The sequence below is a fragment of the Patagioenas fasciata genome, chromosome 8 (assembly GCF_037038585.1).
Source record: "Patagioenas fasciata isolate bPatFas1 chromosome 8, bPatFas1.hap1, whole genome shotgun sequence".
Taxonomy (NCBI): Eukaryota; Metazoa; Chordata; class Aves; order Columbiformes; family Columbidae; genus Patagioenas; species Patagioenas fasciata.
Window position 1 is genome coordinate 22,490,031 of NC_092527.1, and position 17,917 is coordinate 22,507,947.

General features: G+C 46.1%; 1 protein-coding gene and 1 long non-coding RNA gene across 2 annotated transcripts in view; one reads left to right on the forward strand and one right to left on the reverse strand.

Moving 5' to 3' along the window:
* Positions 1 to 6,699, reverse strand: part of LOC139828499 (uncharacterized) — a 65,029-nt gene extending 58,330 nt beyond the window's left edge. Inside the window, exon 1 of the long non-coding RNA XR_011740177.1 lies at positions 6,605 to 6,699. This is a non-coding gene — a long non-coding RNA (uncharacterized lncRNA). The remainder of the gene's footprint in view (positions 1 to 6,604) is intronic.
* The window catches only part of SEC31B (SEC31 homolog B, COPII coat complex component), a 255,192-nt gene that overhangs the window by 157,788 nt on the left and 79,487 nt on the right, over positions 1 to 17,917 (forward strand). The window lies entirely within an intron of this gene.

A 17,917-nucleotide genomic window follows, 5' to 3' on the forward strand; every position in this document is an offset into this window, starting at 1 on the left:
CAGCACACCAGCCTTCACTTCCTAGCAAATGGAAGAGAGAGGTACAGGGAGCTACATGAGACCCCAGGGACAGCAGTGGAATTTGTGACAAAGCCAGGGTGAGAGGAAGGTCACACACAAAGACCAGGGAAGGTGGTTGGGTCACGAATTCCTCCCCAATTCTGTCCCACTTGTCTCCCCCATAAACACAAAGGTGATGGCAAACAGTTTTCTCCACCTCATAGTCTCCATCAAGAATCAGCCCAGGCAGAGGACATCTCAGTGCACATCTGCGCCTCCATATGATACCTTCTTTTTGGTGTCTGCACCCTAAGCAGACCCCAAGACTCCATATCCTTGCAGTGAGCACATACCAGTCTCACTTAACTAACATGTATCAGTTCAACCAGGCTGATACATCAGCTTTTGCCCCTGTGCCAACACAAAACAAAACACATCACCCGATTTAGCTGGCCATGTTATGAAGCCCAAGGATTCATCAGCTCCCAGACCCTCTGTCATGGTGCTTGCAGCCCTCACCAGCTCTCAGAGCACTCCAAAAACCTAACAGGAATCAAAGCCCTTCAGACTGACATGCTGGTGGGGAAAAGGCAGCATGGTATAGAGGAGTAAACAGCAGGCAGCAAAACAAGGCCATGGATTAACCAGTTCATCTTTTTCTTCCCTCCTTCACGTCTTCTCTATCCAGATTCCAAGGGCTTCCAGCTGTGGCCCCTTTCTTACCTGTACCCCCCTGAGCCCCAGAGGCCACCAACACACTCCAGGACCCTGAGAGTGACTGCAAACAACCAGGAGGCCTCACACAGAAACCCAACAACCCTAGCAAGAATGTAATTGCCCTCAAAGCTTGCAGTGCTGCTGTGAGAGACTGCCTTCAGCATGAACAGCCTTTCCAGCATCACCCGCCTCACCCAGGTGCACATCTTTTGCAAAGGCCCAAGGGACTGAAACAGCTCTGCAAGGACTTAAGAGAAGGGAAATTGCTATCAGAGACTCCTGTTGACTCCACAGCCCACCAAGGAGGCTGCTGGCTTCTACAGGCCGTCTCCCATCTGTTGGAATAGCAGGAAGTTTTATGTTAGCAATAAAAAATAAAAAATGCTGGAGTCCAACTGGTGACTGAAGTCTGGTACCAGACTCTGCTGCAGAGACATCACAGCTGCTTATAGTGTCTACTCTGAAATAGGTGCTCATTAAACATTTGCCTTGGGTTTATTTTCCCTGTTTGCTAAAATCAAACATTCACAGCAAAAAACTATAAGGGAGAGCTGCAAATCAAAAGTTTCATTTCATGAAAACAAGTAGTACCAGCCATCTGATTCTGAGTTCTTCTTCTTTTGCCCTCTGTTTTTAGCCTTTAGTGGTTACTTTGAAAAGCTCACAGTCACATGCACTAGAAATTATTTCTGTTTTCTAATTGAGAAACCTGAGACTTTCAACTGAGAGACTTTTTCAGAAGACCCCAAACAGCTGGTATGTTCTTTAGAGCTGGCAAAAAGGGTTTCACATCACAGAATTACTTCATGATCCAGAAAGGACTGTTTTCTAAGCTGAATATTTTTGGCATAGTTCCTGCCTTTCTGCTTAACTGCTGAGATGCTTTCAATAACTGCAAATACCTTCCATACATGACCCATGAATACCAACAGATCAAGGTTGAGAAGCTGGTCAACAAACTGGTCTCCCCAAACACAGGACACACACCAGTGCCAGGTAGCTAGTAGAAAAGCTCTTACCTGCAGGACCAAAACAGTAGAGCTGTAGACAGAATTCAGAAGTCCCAACATGCAAGTGTCAACAACACATCAGACCTCCAACAGAAACAGGAAGCCTACCACTAACAAGCTATGCAGAGCCCTCAGCTTTACATTATATAGCCCAATAGCACCTGAGCTTTTTCCTCGTTAAATTTCATTCAGCTGCACCTGAAGTCATATGCAAAGTTTACTTAGCAGGTTCCTCACCCTGCCCTGGAGCCTGGGAAGTTCTTGCAAGCTCATATGCTGCCAGACTAAGAGCTGAGCCTCCACATCTTCTACTGCCACCATCTCAGGAAGCTAGTGCTGCCCAGGCACCGCTGTTTTCCTTACACCCCACGCTGGAGCACTACTGTGCAGCATCTATAGCAGCATATCACCTGCCCCTGCACTTCAGGATCCAGCTGTCCTCAGGCCCACCCTTCTCGGTACCAAGCCCATCTCTTCCAGCTCTCTGGTCACCTGGGGGAAGACAGCCTCTGTGCTGGGAGGCACTGACATGGATCGATCCACAAGCTGCCCCCATGTTCTCCGCTTCTGATTGCTACATTTTTTGTGACAAATTGATAAACTGCATCTCCGCTCAGTTAAAGATTTGATCTTGCTCTCTTAATCCGCTATCAATAAGATATTAATCGTGTACCCGACCCGTTCTGTTCCCCGTCTGCCTGCAAATCCAATAATCATTTCAGAATTCACAGCTGAGTGGGGCACTCCCTTCAAACAATTAATTTCGGAGGAGTCTCATTTATTTTCTCTGTAACCCTCTGCTCCTCCCCTGCCTGCCTGTCTGTTCCCTCCTCTCCCCCACCATCTACCCATCTGAAGCTCCTACTCAGCAGAGACAGGAGGTGGGAACACAACTTTGGGAACTGGAGAGATCCTGCTGAATTCCCTTCCCTTTGCTGCTCCACACAACTGATTAAATGTCCATTAACCGGACCTCAGGTTTCTTTAAAGGTGGAGGCCAAATTCACCCTGAATTTAATGCCCTGTGCCTGCAGCCTGCTGCCCTGCAGGGCAGAGGGGCATGTCCTGGTCTGTGTGCAAAGCTGGTGAATCTGGAAGCTGCAGCTCCAGCTGCAAACTGTGTTCAGCAGCCAGAGCCTTGCCAGTGGGACACAGGCTTGAACCTTCAGCCCCCGGGGGGTCAGCCTCCACATGTCCCTGTAAGGAAGTCAAAGGAGACCTCCTTCCCCCTCAGGTCACGCCAATGTATCTACCCCACAGTCCGAAGGCAGAACTCCCATGGCACCACCCTTGCACTGTGAGTGTTGGTACCCATGCAAGAAACCATTGGTGCTTGCTCACCACAGTGACAGAAGGAAAGACAGTCACTAAAATCGGATAATCATCAGTACTGCATAGCCCCTTTGCCATCTCCTCAGGCCTTGTTCTGCCAGTGGCTCCAGGTTTACAGCCCTGGGCAGCCAGGGCAGGGTTTGTCCATGTCCAGAGCCATGTGTCTCAGGGCAGCCTAGATTAAGGGCAGTTGGGCAGGAAGTCTCTGTGGGCCATGAGGATGACGACAACTGATGACAACAGAGATTTATCCTCATATGCCCTTGACATCTTCTCTTAATATACCACACTGCAATTTGCACACATCTAGATTTGGACTTGAGAGGTTTTATCTTCTCGTTATGGTCCAGAAGAGAACTAGGCTTCTTGGACAGCTGTGCTCTCAGGTGAGGTCTCATTAGAATCATAGAATCATTTGGTTGGGAAAGACCTTTAAGAGTATTGACTCCAACCATTAACCTAACACTGCCAAGTCCACCTCTAAACCATATCCCTAAGAACCTCATCTACATGTCTTTTAAATACCTCCAGGGATGGTGACTGAACCACTTCCCTGGGCAGCCTTGAACCATTCCTTCCCCATCCAGCCTCTTCTGGCATTGCATCTCAACAGCCAGCACATTTCTGGTGGTTCTTGTAGGCAGATTAGTATATGCAATCATTTCTAGCCACAATGTTCATATGAAGGCCAACTACACAAATTAATTTATGCCTCTAACTTGCTACCAAAAGTGCTGGAGACCAAACACAGAGCCCATGAGGAGGTAAAAGGCTGCAGAAGGCACCACAGAACATGCAAAGTCCTTCATTGTCCATGCAATAAATACCAGGGGAAAAGTCCAAATTAAGAGTGTCCCTCACTGTCAAAGCACTCCCTCCCGATGTGCTTCTTTTTCTTCATCCTCTTTGTCATCCTTCCCCTTTGCCTCAAAACCCACAGGAGACAGAAGCACTATGACCAGAGACAAGAAGGGCTGGGAGAGCAGAGCTGTCGCCAGCAATAGCTGCTGTTGGCATCAGCAGGAAGGCGAGAGGAAAGAGCATCTCTGCTCCTGTGCAGGGACAAGAACAGGGCCCTGACAAGCTCTTTAAGCTCCCCAGGCTCCAGAAAATGCTGCGCAAAGTGTTTTAGCAACAAAAGTCTTGAGAAGAACAAACACTCTAATCCCTTAATGAGCCGGCTGATCCCCCATTTTGGCTCTGGCTTCTCTAAAGAGCCACACGCTCCCCTCCTCCCCAGCCGCCGGCCCCCCCTAGAGCAACCCACCGCGGCCGCCTCAGAACCAATTCAAGGTGCTCTTTGGGCTCCAATCCAATTACCCTGCATCCTGCTGAGTGGCCCCACAGACCGACGGCTCTTTCAGGGCTGAGTCTTATGGCCTGTTAATCCTCCCCTCATTAAGAAACCTTGTTCCTCCCTCCTCGGAGATGAAAAAAAAAAATCCAACACAAAAAAACCTCAGCCCCACACTGGGAAAACTTTATGCAAGACAGCCCCAAAGCAGAGCATGAAAACGAAAGCTGTCCTGCAAGCTGTGGGCTCTCCGTGCTTTCAGGGGTCACCTCTGTGTAACTTGGGGGTGTCCCTGTCTCCTTCAGCCTCGAGACCTGGCTCACGTATGAAGAAGACAGACAGGCAGGCAGCCGGCCCTTGCGCTGTTCTTGCACTGTGGCTTTATTGGCTTCTCTTTAATGGGCCTGTCATTAAGCCAGGAGGAAGCCGGGTGGGAGGGTTCCCATAAAACTAAGGCCTCACAGCTAATGAACGCAGCACCCGGGGGAAAGGACAGAGGAGCAGCAGTTGTAGTTGGTCACGCAGGGCTGAGCTGGCCTTCGGCAGCCTCACAAGGACGGGGACCCTCCTCGCTGGGAGAGGAAATGTCAGCGCAGCCTCCTCTGCCATCCACCCCTCTGGTCCCACACACACAGGAGGGACTGAGGTCTCCAGCTCACAGGGTGGCCATTCCCACACCCAGGAACTCTCCTCACAACTTAGCTGGAGGGATGAACCCAGCATCAGTCAGCTGCAACCACCTCCTAACAAATGTACAATGCTGTCTCCCTTGGCGTGATTTTGCTCCTCTCTCTTTGCTTTCTCCTGTCCTGAATATGCAGCGGCAAACCCCAGCATTTTCCCTCCAGGTACACACGTTATCTAAAGTCTGATCAGCTCAGATTCAAATCCACCAGTCTTGCTCTAGCTACTGCTACCAGTGCCAGTACCCATTAGTCCACCAACAGAATGTAATGAAGAGCAGGACTGCTCCTCTTATGAAGGAAGATCTGCATATATGCAAGCCAGTTCCTCCCTGCAGCAGGTGTCTGCAACTTACAGGGCAATAAGGAAATACAGTAATACTTCACAGTCAGGATTTTCCAAAACAAATAGTAATTCTGATCATCGCTGTCTGCTAAACTGGATTTACAACCCCACTAGCACATCAAAGAGCAGAATTTCAGTCTCAGGTCCCAGGATGTTAAAAAGCACTGCAAAAGATGGAGACAAACCTGGGAAGTTCGGGTGGAAGATAATAGCAAGAACAAGGTTAGGTAGGATGGTAGGATAACAGGAGAGACTTCTCTCTAAAGATAAGCAGACAAAAATCAATCAGAATAAAACTAAGGTTGAAACTTCTTGTCAGCAAAACTCACTAGGAATCATCACTACTTAAAGCTTTTGAAGATTGCACTGCGGAGAAAAGGCTACAGGGAATATTTTGGTCCCAGAAAAGCCTGCATGGATGTTGTGGTACAATAGGTAGCACAGGGCCTGGGGAATTACAGTTTTGTTCTTGATCCTGATACCAGCTTACAATAAAGCCTCACCACAGACTAAATTCAACACGTGCTCAGATGCTGCTCCCATCTTTCCTACCACCTACATACAGAAGTCTCTTGCAAATTTAGCCAAGCTAGTCAGACTCCTGGTTAGAGATAACCTAAGCATCATGACTTCTTGGCCCAGGAGAATGATAATAATTCCCCCAAGTCTTCTCAGAATTGAGGCAGGCTCACAATTCACTTGAATGCAACTGCAGAGTTGGTCAGCTTCTCCCCCGAGCTGCAAGAATTCCTGGCAGTTGTAACAACGTGTACAAAAAGGAGCCACAAGAATGAAGCAACTCATATTTGTGGGATGAATGGCTCATCACAGCTTGGGCTAACCCATGCACTGGTGAGTCAGGCTCTGCTCTGGCTGTGCACTATTAGGAAAATCTGTAACGCCACACCTGTGATGCTCTGATGCAACGGGGCTCAGGATCACATGTGGCTGAGAAGGATTTCTGTGATAACAAGAGGCATGATTAGGTCTTCCTAAAATTTTGTCATAGCAAGAAATTGGAGGATTGACTTACTGAACATTTTCACAGTTGTTATCTGATTTTTCTTCATGTAAGACAGTCAGAGGGAGCAAACAGATGAAGCCAGAAATTATATTTTTCAGTGGGGTTTTGTTTTAAGTTTTTAGGGAGAAGAAAAGAAAAAAAAAGTTTCTTGAATTTCTGGCAACTTATTCTTTCCCCCCCAGCAGCAAAATTCCTTACCAGTCTGTCATGGGTCCCAGGGAGGTGAACTGCATGATCTAATTGGGCATTATCTCAGTCTTCTCCAATTTCTCTCTTGTCACACAGTCTGCTTTTTGACCTATGCCAAGAGAAACAACGTTGGCATGCATCCTTTTTGGCTTTGACAGAGCCTGTTTCTGCTCAGCTCTCTTCCACAAATTCTTTCTAGTTATGCCATCTCATCCGTTCACTTCGCTCTTGCACATTTAACACCATAATTACAACACACAAGATTAGAAATCAGACTCACCTTTTCCCACCTAGTGCTGTTTGTTTCTTGTTCTTTGTACTCCCTTCAGTAGGACCACCGAAACTCAGCTACTCTGGTTCACGTTTTGTTAATGATCAGGTTCATTTTTTATCCTTTCCTACTGAGTCCAACCTTCTGCAGAGAACTATTTTGCTCAAGAACTTGATCTCTTTCTCTGCTCATCAGTTGTCTGCCATCAGCTGATAATTCCTCCTCATTTGTTGTTTGAAATTATTTTCTAAATAATTTCTGTGAATTATTCAAACTATCTTGGTCAGCTTTGACTGGATGGAGTGCTCACGCACTCCATTTCTTTCCCTGTGGGTTTTCACTCACTTTTGAAGTCAGGTTTTGGGTAAAAATCTTGGAATTTTTAGAACAAAATAATTTTCCATTAGCTCCCACTAAATTGTACTTAAAAGTGCCTTATTTCACAAATAGTCTGGCTAGTAAAACTGTCTGCTAGAACACCATCAGAAAACACACATCCAAAAGAGAAATCCCAAGGAAATTTGGTTTTGTTGGATAGTACATTAACAGAAAATGATTTCTGTGTGATGACTAAAATTGTAGGCTCAGTTCAGCAATGCTGCTGCAAACACAGAGCTGATCCTTTGACACCACACAGAATGCTGAGAGTTCTGGACTTGATCCAGCAAAATATTTAAGCACATTAATAGCCTAAGAAATTAAGTGCATGGTCAAATATCTAGCTAGATCAGGGCCAAAACATTTGGCATCTCACAGGATTGCTCCATAAAAAATACTTTTCACTTTTTTAAAAAAGGTCTTTTTTTCATCAAAAAATAGATTAGGAATTACTGGCTTTCTACTTAGATGCAAATTAACATTGTTGTGTAACTTAATATCACACCCTTTACCCTTCTCTTTGCAGGCAGTTATTTGGAGGAAAGTTTCTTATATGTTGTCACTCAGTTACACCATGAAGCTTATTTCTTGCTGAGGTGTCAGCCTGGGAAGCCCCACATAGTTGTGATCAGTCTCAGCAGGTCCCAGTAAGGAATGAAGGTGGTCTGAAGGACACAAATACGCAGACTCATAATTTACAAGGAATATATTCCAAAACAGTGTTTGTAGCCGGACACGAAGCAGCTGGCCCAGATGCAGAGGTCAGATACACATGTATAAGCCAGACTTGCGCTCTCTCTTTGTCAAGCAATTACTTACACTGTGGTTGGCACAGAACACTGTGAGATAGAGATCAGAGCCCTCTGTGCTAGCTACCAGAGTGAACGCAGAGTTACTGTCCCATAGATAGTCTATCGCAATAATCATGGTAAAGACCGGGAGGGAAAACTGAGCCTTTCCAATGGGCAGAGCAAAGAGTTTTCTTGTCTCTCTGCCCAGAAACAGTTACTAGGGCTAGCGGTGGAGGAGATGTTGGCAAGATCTATTCCTTCCTACTTAAAATACCACCTCATGGGTTTAATGGATCAGACATATGACCCACTGGATTCTCCTTTGCCCACTGACACCTTCATCAGTCTATCCCTTTATCCAGCCACTGAGGACACTGGATGCCCATGGGGGCAGTGAGGCACACCAGTGTCTCCCAGAAGGGACAGGTCAAGAGGAAGTTAAGCTGGATGGCATTTTACTGAATTCTCCCTCTCAAGGCCATAAATAGCTCTTTCCTCTGTGACCCTCGGCCTCTTGTAGCCCTTCCCCACTTCCACCCCCACCCCAGAACAGGCTGCTCCTTGCCCTCTGCAGATCATTGTCTCCCTGCTAATTGCCCTGTCTAGGAGGAACAGGTCAGCAGCTTCAGGTGAGAGCCAGAGAGAGCTGTTAATAAGTAAATGATAAAAAAAAAAAAAAAAAAGTTCCAGAATGAACTTGTTTCTTGCCAGGACTTGCCTTAAAATTTGGCAGCCATAGCTGTCCTGTTGCAAAAGGGCTCAAGCTCTTTTTCTCTCCTTGACCGAAAATCATGACAGTAACATCAAGCTCAAAGAGGGGACCCCAACTCCAAAAAGTGAGCATGTGTGTTTGCATGTGTATGGACCTTGCCAGCTCAGAGTGACAGCTGCACTGTATGGCTGTGTCCGTGTTACTAAATAAAACTAAGCCTGGAAAATACATGCCCCCAGATCATCCATGATGTTTAATTAACTACAGGTTCTCTGGCTGGGAAATGATCAGGTCTCTCAGGCCATTCCTAGGCATGGCATGTGCCACCAACCAGCCACACTCACCAGTAAGGGCAAAACCTCCCATGCCACGCTAGCAGGCCTTGCACCCATTGCGTGTCAGACCTCAGGCCCCCATCGTGTTCTGGAGAGGCTGGTTCCTGAGATGTAGTGGGGAGGTGTGGCACTTTGCCGTGATGGCCTTTCTCAGCATGAGGCCAATGCCATGCAGGAGCCATGGTGCTGCAGAACCAGCAGTACCACTGGTCCATTGCTGCCTCTAAGTGTTGCAGAACACACTGAGCTCACAGGAAAACTCTCAAAACCAAGTGCAACATGAAAGACAAAGTGAACTGCTCCCCAGCCAACAGCTCCATTCCACAGGAGACATTGCAGGAAGAAACCTCTGACATTAAGACACCTCAGAGCAGACTCGTTCCCAGCCCCAGAATCAAGCATCGGCCAGAAGGCCCAGATTTTTGCCTGGAAACACCACCCTGGACTCTCTGCCATCTGTCTCACAGGAGATGCTGTGGCTTCTGTCCCTCTCTGGGGTACAGTCACTCCTCTTGCTACCCCTTTCCAGGAGAAGGTGCTGCAGGGTGGTGTCCCGACTCCTCCACTCCCTGCTTTTGTGAGCCTAACCCTGTGGGGTCTTGTATTCCTTTGAAACCCAAGTTGTGTTGATGGATATATTTGCTGAGTGCCTCCCGTCTCTCCTGGGCTCAGGCAGCCCTGTCTGGAGGTTCTGTGAGGGAGAGAGGTCTGGAGTTTAAGAGCGTTATTGTTACCAGAGGAAGGAATTTTCGGTCCTATAAATCAGAGGCAGGCAGCAGTAGGGCCAGCATACTTGGGCTGTGTGAACAAACTTCATTTCCTGGGAGACTGGCCTTCAATCACCCTCTGTCATACTCCACTGATCAGAGGTGGACATGAGAGGAGTTCATTAAGGTGGAAGAAAAATAATATAATAGGTCCTCCCCATGCATGCACTATTCCCGACCCCTGGGGGTTGCAAGACACCCCTTCCTTGCGCTGAGATCCAAAACACACACACACACACAGAGTCACTCACCCTGAATATGCTGGTATTCCTCTGCCTGAGCAAATTTCCTTCTAAAAATGGACACCTCGAACATAGCCCGAGGTTTTTTCTGGCTACTTTTCAGATGAACTCAGTTCCACTGTCTGTTGACTCACTTTGTAATTCTTGGCTGCACTCTGCCGGAGAAGAATCAGGCCCAACACTTGGTGCAAAAGGAATCGACATCTTTCCTAAGCAAAACAGAAAGCCCAAAGCTCTCCTTGTTGATTTTGTTTCCTGGCTTTCTGAATTGATCTTTTTTATATTTTTTTAGGGGGATAATCTCTACTGGTTTTCTTTGCCATCCTTCAGCATTACTGATTTTGAAAATGATTGGAATTAGGAAAAGGGGCCAGAATAAAAAGTAGGTGAAAATTAAGAAATTCAAGTCAGTGAATAAAAAGAGAAAGTATTTTGAGTAAAGGATATGAAAAAAAAAATTCCAAAGGGGGCAACTGTTTACAAAAAGCTTTGTGTTTTCAAGAACAGATTGTGAGTTGACTTGCTATATGGAAACACAGAAAAGAGTTCTAATGCGACCCAAGAGACTGAGCTGGTGTCTGCTGTGGAGTGGTGCAGTGGTGATACCAAGTGGAATAAAAGCTCTTCAGACTTCTGATCTCAGTTGAGCTGATGGCATCTATTTATATGCTTTTCACAGAAAGCAGAAATTAAAGACATAATCAATTGTTCTGATCACTTAGAAAACACTTTTCTTAGCAATTCTTAAAAGATACAAATGCAAACCAGAGTGTCTGGGCCCACAGGACTCAGACAACTGACACAGGACAAATTACATTATTTTTGAGGTGCTGCCTGAGTCCAACTTGAGGCTGGTGGACAGCTGGTGCTCTCCTCCTCCGACATGGTAAATAGAGGCACCTATGAGTTAGTGAGCTCCTTGCAGGCAGTTTGAACTGATGCCTGGTTATGCCACTGGACTCAGCTCCTGGAGAGATATGTGATTCTGACCAGGCAGACAAGGGAGCACAGGTACAGACATACCCATTGTCTTGACTCTCCATCTGTAATGTCTAGAAGCACCAAATCCACCCAAGAGGAAACAAGAGAAGGATTTTGCCTGAACTGATCCTGAGAACAGACAACTCTGGAACCTGGAGAGTGCACCATGGAGTGGGAGTCTCTACTCACAACCCTGACTTCCCATGGCAGCACCTCCCTTTCCTCACCTTCGCACAGTTCTGCTGTTGACGGTTGTGCACATCCCAGCAGAGGTGGCTGGCTGCTGCAGAAGCATTCCTTCAGGTTCTGTTGCCAAGGGAAAGCCCAGAGACCCACATCTTTTGGGAAAAAAGAAACAAAAAAATCCAGAAAGTTGGTGACTTTACACAGACTGAGGGATACACAGATTCAGTGCATCCTCTGTGAAGATCATACCAAGGAAATTCCTTTCCTTATGATCTCTTTTGAGAGTCACGGTCTCCAAGGAAGGCAGCAAGGTACCTCCGCAAGCAGGTGAGCTATTCTAAGAAGTAGCAGACTGCTGGTTTGAGAAGCAGCTCTTATATTGGTGGGTATACAATAAATTGTTTCTGTTTAATATCAAGAGGCTGAATCTGGATGGTCAGGCAAAACATAGTATTTAATCATCCCAGAAAATGTTGGAAGATATTCTCAGAAGGCTTCTTGTAGAGACACTTACTGCATAGAAAACATAGAACTGTATGGTAACAATGTCTTCTCTAGAGAGCTAGATCAGACATTTTAGTGGCACTTGATGAATAATCGCTGAAGGATTTCACAAGCCTCCCAGATGAAAGTGGTTGTTGGAAAACAGGACTATAGGGTGACTTTTCCACCCTGGCTGTTCATCACCAGACAGGAGGTTTGCAAACCTGCCTTTTTATTTACTGTGCAAAATCTGATTTTTTTACACTATTATCTAAAAGGACAGCTGTGCTGTTGTTAATGAGTATACATCTCTGTTGGCTTCGATGCTGTTTAGCATATCTGCATTAAAGAGGAGTTCACTGGGTTTGTTGAGAGGTGCCAGAGAACAAGGATGAATTAACTCCAAGTTCTACTGGACTGAAAAGCAAAGGAAATAGAAAAAATGAGCTAAAAAGTTACAGCCATTGCTGCAGCAGAGGGGAGAGAACAGCATGCAATACTGGTGTACTGGTGATGCACTGGGGCACACTGGCTGGGGTGAAGGGACTACGGCTGGTAGATATTCAAGGACACTGTCAGAAGAAAGAAAGTATGTGATAGAGGTGTACCCTATACCCAAACACAGCTATATGCCCCAGCCCACTCCCACTACATCAGAGCTCTGTTTGGGTCATTAGTGCTTGTTTTAATTTATTTAGCCAATTTTATCGCTGGAAACACACGGTGATTTACAACCTTTCCTGAGTGCACAGATTAATAAGCCTTCTCCTCACTTCCCCTAGAGACAATTAGCATGTAGCCATGATGGGAAATGACTGTGAGGAACACACAGGCAATATGCTGAGAGAGCTAGACATCAGGTTGAATTCTGCCTACAGACAAGGTCACTTGAAAACCACCACCCATGCTCAGATCCTTACCTGGAGAGAAAATCTTCCCCCACCACTGGTCAGAACGCACAACAAAACAGACTGAACAGCTCAAGGGGCACATGTGGCTGCAGGGCAGACAGTTTGGATATAGAGTCCTACGGGGAGTTGGCATCTACTGTCCAGAAAAAGATAGACACCCCAGCCTCCTGCCTGTTATGCCATTGGAGTCCCTTCTACTTGCTTAGTCTACTCCTGTTCTTGGAGAGAAGAGTGGCTTCTTACTGTGTCTGATTTGGGGGCTGACCCTGCTTTGGGCAGAGGCTAATCTAGACACCTTCTGGAGTCTCTTCCAAGTTGAACTCTCCTGTGACTTTGGGACACTCTGCTCTAAACACAATAAGACCTCAAGTTAAACTCAGTCCGAGGAAGCATTGTAGCAACTGTCCTTAAGGCTACAGTCTTGACTGCCAGCCTCAGAAGGCTTTATAATTAGAGATGAAGCAGAGTCAACAGGACACTGGGAAAAAAAAAAAAAAAAATCTGGTTATCTTCCTCTTTTTATTTCAGGTTTGTCTGTTGTTTTCTTTTCCCGAGCTGTCACTGTTTTCCCCTTTCCTTCTTTTGTTTTGTGGCAGTGGCTTCTGCCACAGGCAGAACATGTCTGGCATGAACTGGGCCCCAGGGCCTGGCCAGGAAAGGACTATCATTTTGTTGTGGGCTCCTCCAGTGACATGGGCACCACAGTGCCACTGGAGATTGTAGGTCCTGTCAGTCTACAAACACCATGGCTGGACAAACCAAGCACTCAGTATGGAGCAGACAAAGCCGTGAACATGGAGGTGTGTGCAGGGAACAGGAGGGATGAAGAGGCTTTCTGAAGGCGAGCAAATCAAAATCCCATGTCAGTGCACTTCTTAGGGACGGTAGAGAGTACTCTGTGTGCCTGTGATACTTGGTCCACCATCCCTCTCGTGTTTCCAGGCAGCTCTCTCCCTACAAGTGCTCTTAAAATTGGATTTTGAAACAAGCACCAAGTATTCCAACTCACTCTTTCAAAATCTAAGGGAAGAGAGATGGCAAAAATGTGTTGTCTTTCTCCCCTCCCAAAATGCCATCTACAAGCATTTCAGTCTAAGCCAGAAGCCCTAAGGAAAGCCTGGGTGTGACTCCGGTGGCAGTCCAGCAACTTCTTGGAGTTTGCTGGTCTCCTTGTACTTTCCTGTGCCTCGGGGCACCTGATCATTGGCCATCAGCTCTGTATGTGCCCACTGTCTTTCTGATAGCTGCAGCTCACAAGTCTTGCGGGGCATATACCTGCAGCAATGGTATAGCCTCTTGAATAACATTGCTGTGATTTTGTTCTCCCATTCAGGTTTCAGCGACTGCATAGCCCTGGCACATTGTCCATGGCTCTCCATGGACCTCATTGCCACAGCAGGGCCCACATGGATGTCTGAAGGACTCTTTCTAGGGCTAACTTCAACATCATCGAGGAAAACAATTTCTTTTTTGCACAGGCAGAGCCTGTGCTCTCCTTGGAGTGTCTTGTCTCAGCCAACAGCTCTTGTTCTCATTGCTCAGGCTGCCCAGGGTTGTTTCTGTCCCTGGTCTCCACAGAACCCCCTCTCCCTCCCCAGAGCAGCAACCAGGTCTGAGGTGGCAGCAGGACTACAGCATGTTTCTCCAGCAGATGATGGGTCAGAGAGGCCGAGGCTTTTGGGTTGTAACTATGCAGACTGTGTTGCCTTTCCCTCCTCTCTGAACCCAGCCCCGCTGATCGACACGAGCGGGTGGGAGGCTGGCTCAGTCCAGAGAGCCTTTGACATAAAGGGAGTTTTCACCCCACCTCTCCATCCGTCAAAACTTAAACTTATTTGTGCTTATATGTTACTTCTTAAGTAGAGAAAATAAAAACTGGGTTTAGGAGAGTGCAAATATTTAACAATAAAAAAACCACATTAATTTACCCTCTTTCATTTCTACAGAAGGAACCTTAATGGAGTCACATGACTCTTATTCTAAGTGATAAACCACAGGTCATAAAGCACCACTTTATCACTCTGCACAAGCAGTATAAATAACAGCTATTACCCAACCTCACTCCATCTGATAAGCTCTGAGATTTTCTAATATACATTTCTGATTTTTTAAATAATATTCATGATCATTTCCTCTTGAGCGTTATGAGTCTCTGGCTATGTGGCCCTTGAAACCAGGGCCTGCAAGCCCTTGTACCATCTCCCTGATTTATGGCCATGGTGGTTGGCACTGACGCCCTAATGAAATCTGTGACACTGCATTAATGGGGCTGTTTGTTACCACCGGAATTCAGCGCCTGGCGGTGGTCTCAGAGCTGCGCTTGGTAGGCACACGCAGAGTCTATAAAACCCACCCAGTGGGCAGCAAACCCACCCTACCTGCCCACGCTGTAGCACCAGCCCACGCAGCAGCTGCCTGGCCAGGTCTGTGACAGCCATGGAGGGTGCACAGAGCAGGTCATGGCTCTGCACTGCACGCCGCAGCTGCACAAACACAAGGAGCATGCAACACACTTAGGGTCTTCCCCGGGACCGCAGCTACACATCCAGACACACGTCTCTCAAGCGTGTAATTAATACCCAGCCCCCTGTGCGCAGTCATTCAGTTGCACAAGCCCCAGCGAGTGTGCACGATCAGATAACCCACTAACAAGCACGTGTGTACAGAGTGTAACCAATACATGTCCCTTCTACCTGCAGGAGCTCTGCAGTATCAACACGACACACGGACAAACAAAAATTGCCCCACACTTCTCCAACGTCCTCCCCAGGGCTGGTTTCCCTCTAGCTCCAGACCAAAGCCACAGGACTGCATGTACACAACAGAGATCTTTTGGGTATCCACAGCACAATAAAACATTTCTGGAAGACAGTTATTTTAATACCAATACATCCTATATAGAGACACGTTATCACAAACTCAATCTTGAAGCTACCATGGTAAGCAGAGAGAACTCCAGTGTTCTGTAAGCAGGGTGGGTAGGTACCTCTCCTTGGGCTAAGTAATCACCTAGAATATTTTAACATATGTACACACTTGAGTATTTAGACCTACTCTAGACTGGATAAAGCTGCTAGTCCCTTTCTTTGCAATAAATCAGCACATGCTTTATCTTGAGTTTTATTTGTTCCCGTCTTTGTTTCATTTTTCCTTTTTTAAAACAGTTTAGGAAGTCAAATGTGAAAATTCATGCTTGTGCGATGCAGAATCCTGTGCAACAGGAAATAAAAATGCTCAAAGAGAATATTTAGCCTTAGTTCTGCTCTGGGATAAGACACCTAATACCATGAGCTGCTATAACCATATATTACCTACCAAATAACACAACACAGTGGATACTTTCTTCTACCTTAGGTACACACATGGAAGAATCTTCATTCCTCTGTGCTTCGTTTTACAGCTTTTAATGCAGACCAATTCATTGAACTGAAAGCCTTCTTCAGAAACATTTTGATGTGAAAAGTGACAATACTAAGGAATAATTTGTTGTGCCCCTTAAATTCTGTGCCTTTTTTCAGAATGGCTTTCATAATATTTTCAATAGTCAAAATGGCTTTCTGAGAAATCAGGGGTTTTAACAATTCACATCTGCTGGAATTACTAAATAATTACGAATAATAAAGCATTGAGCTTAAAAATGACAATTTAAAATCAGTAATATTGATATGTCTGAGTTTCATTTATCCTGGAAAGGAAACGGCTCTGACAAGCCCATATTTTTTAATAAAATGAGTGTGGCATTTTTCTATCAGGTCTCTCTAATTCCAGCATCATAAAAATGTGGTATATCTTTATTGATAGACTTTATCTGGTGAATTCTCTTCTCTACAGCATATATATGTTAATGATTTTCTGAACACTGACATACAATATGTTTAACCAGACGATTTTTCCTTTCACTCAGTTACTTCTCTGAGCAGTAATTTAGTGGGCAGTTCTCAAATGACGATTCTGATAAATACACACACCACATCTTGTTAAGAGTGCATTTTAATGACAGTCTTGCTTGACCATGTTTCTTTTTTGCAGAATTGTAAATAATTCTTGCTCTTCTTGTGATCATAGCTGGAGGGACATAGGCTGGAGCAGACCAAGTATCCAATTGAGTCCAGTGCATTTGCAGTCACAGGTGACTTTGCAGTAGGTGTTTAGTCCAAAAGAAACCACAATATCCCTCTCTATGCCACCAGCCACAGATTTCCCAAAATCCTGAACCAATCCTACTAGTGCTCAAAAGACAAAAGTAAGGTGGGGGGAGGAGAAAGGTAGCATATCACAGGAAAGAGCAGAAGATACCTAGAGCCAGAGCATCACCCACTGCTGGGAGCCGCATGGGCAAGGAAGTGTGGTAAGTGAATAGTCACAGCTGATCTCAGCGCATTGCAAATATACCTCTAGTCAGGCAGTAGGTGTACTCTCTTTAATGATATTACTGAGCAGATTACATAAATGAGTGAGAATTTATGTACAGAATTTGCATGTGTTTGCAACTTATCTGAAACTTATAAATACATTTCTGTATTTACACGCACAAGTAAATTAATATTGATTTCCAACCAGCAGCACCACCAAAATGGTATTCAAGTGCATGTTTCCAGGTGTGAAGTATTTAGCTGGAGAGCAAAGCAAGTGAATTTGCAATGAGAACAGTGAACCTGTGGGTGCAGACCTGGAAAGGATGATTTGCATTGTTTGTGTTGGCAGCAGCGCTGGGGGGCTGCAGACACTGTGGGTCTCTCCTGTGCAAGGCACTCTGCAATCGCATTGCAAAGACACTTCTCCCCAGCACCCGCTAGTGAGGCAAGTGCCTCATCACAGCAACAGAGGTCTAATTCCCAAGTGGGTGCTCATTCCCTGCCCAAAGAGCTTTATTATATTGGGTGCACAGCTCAGCTAAATGGGTAGGCCATTAAAGATTTACAAGCCATTGACACTAGCTAGCTCAGGGACATTGTGGCTACTTGCAAGTACCATGCCTACTCCTGCATTGCTTCATTTTCAAACCCCTGCACTTCATTAGCTCCCTGGATAGCTGCCATCTGCACATACTCAGCACTCCTGCTCCCTGGCTTCCCACCCCCCCAAGCCCAAACAGACCCATGCATTCACCAAAGAGGACCTCTCCCCAACTACCCACTTTCATGAACCTGTATCCGCTCCTTCCCTCACCTTCCTACTTACCGTTTTACCTTTCCCAGAGCCCTTAGTGCAGATACTGGGGTCCCTCCCTGTCCTCCTGCTGCATTCCCAGTCCTGGGTTGGGTG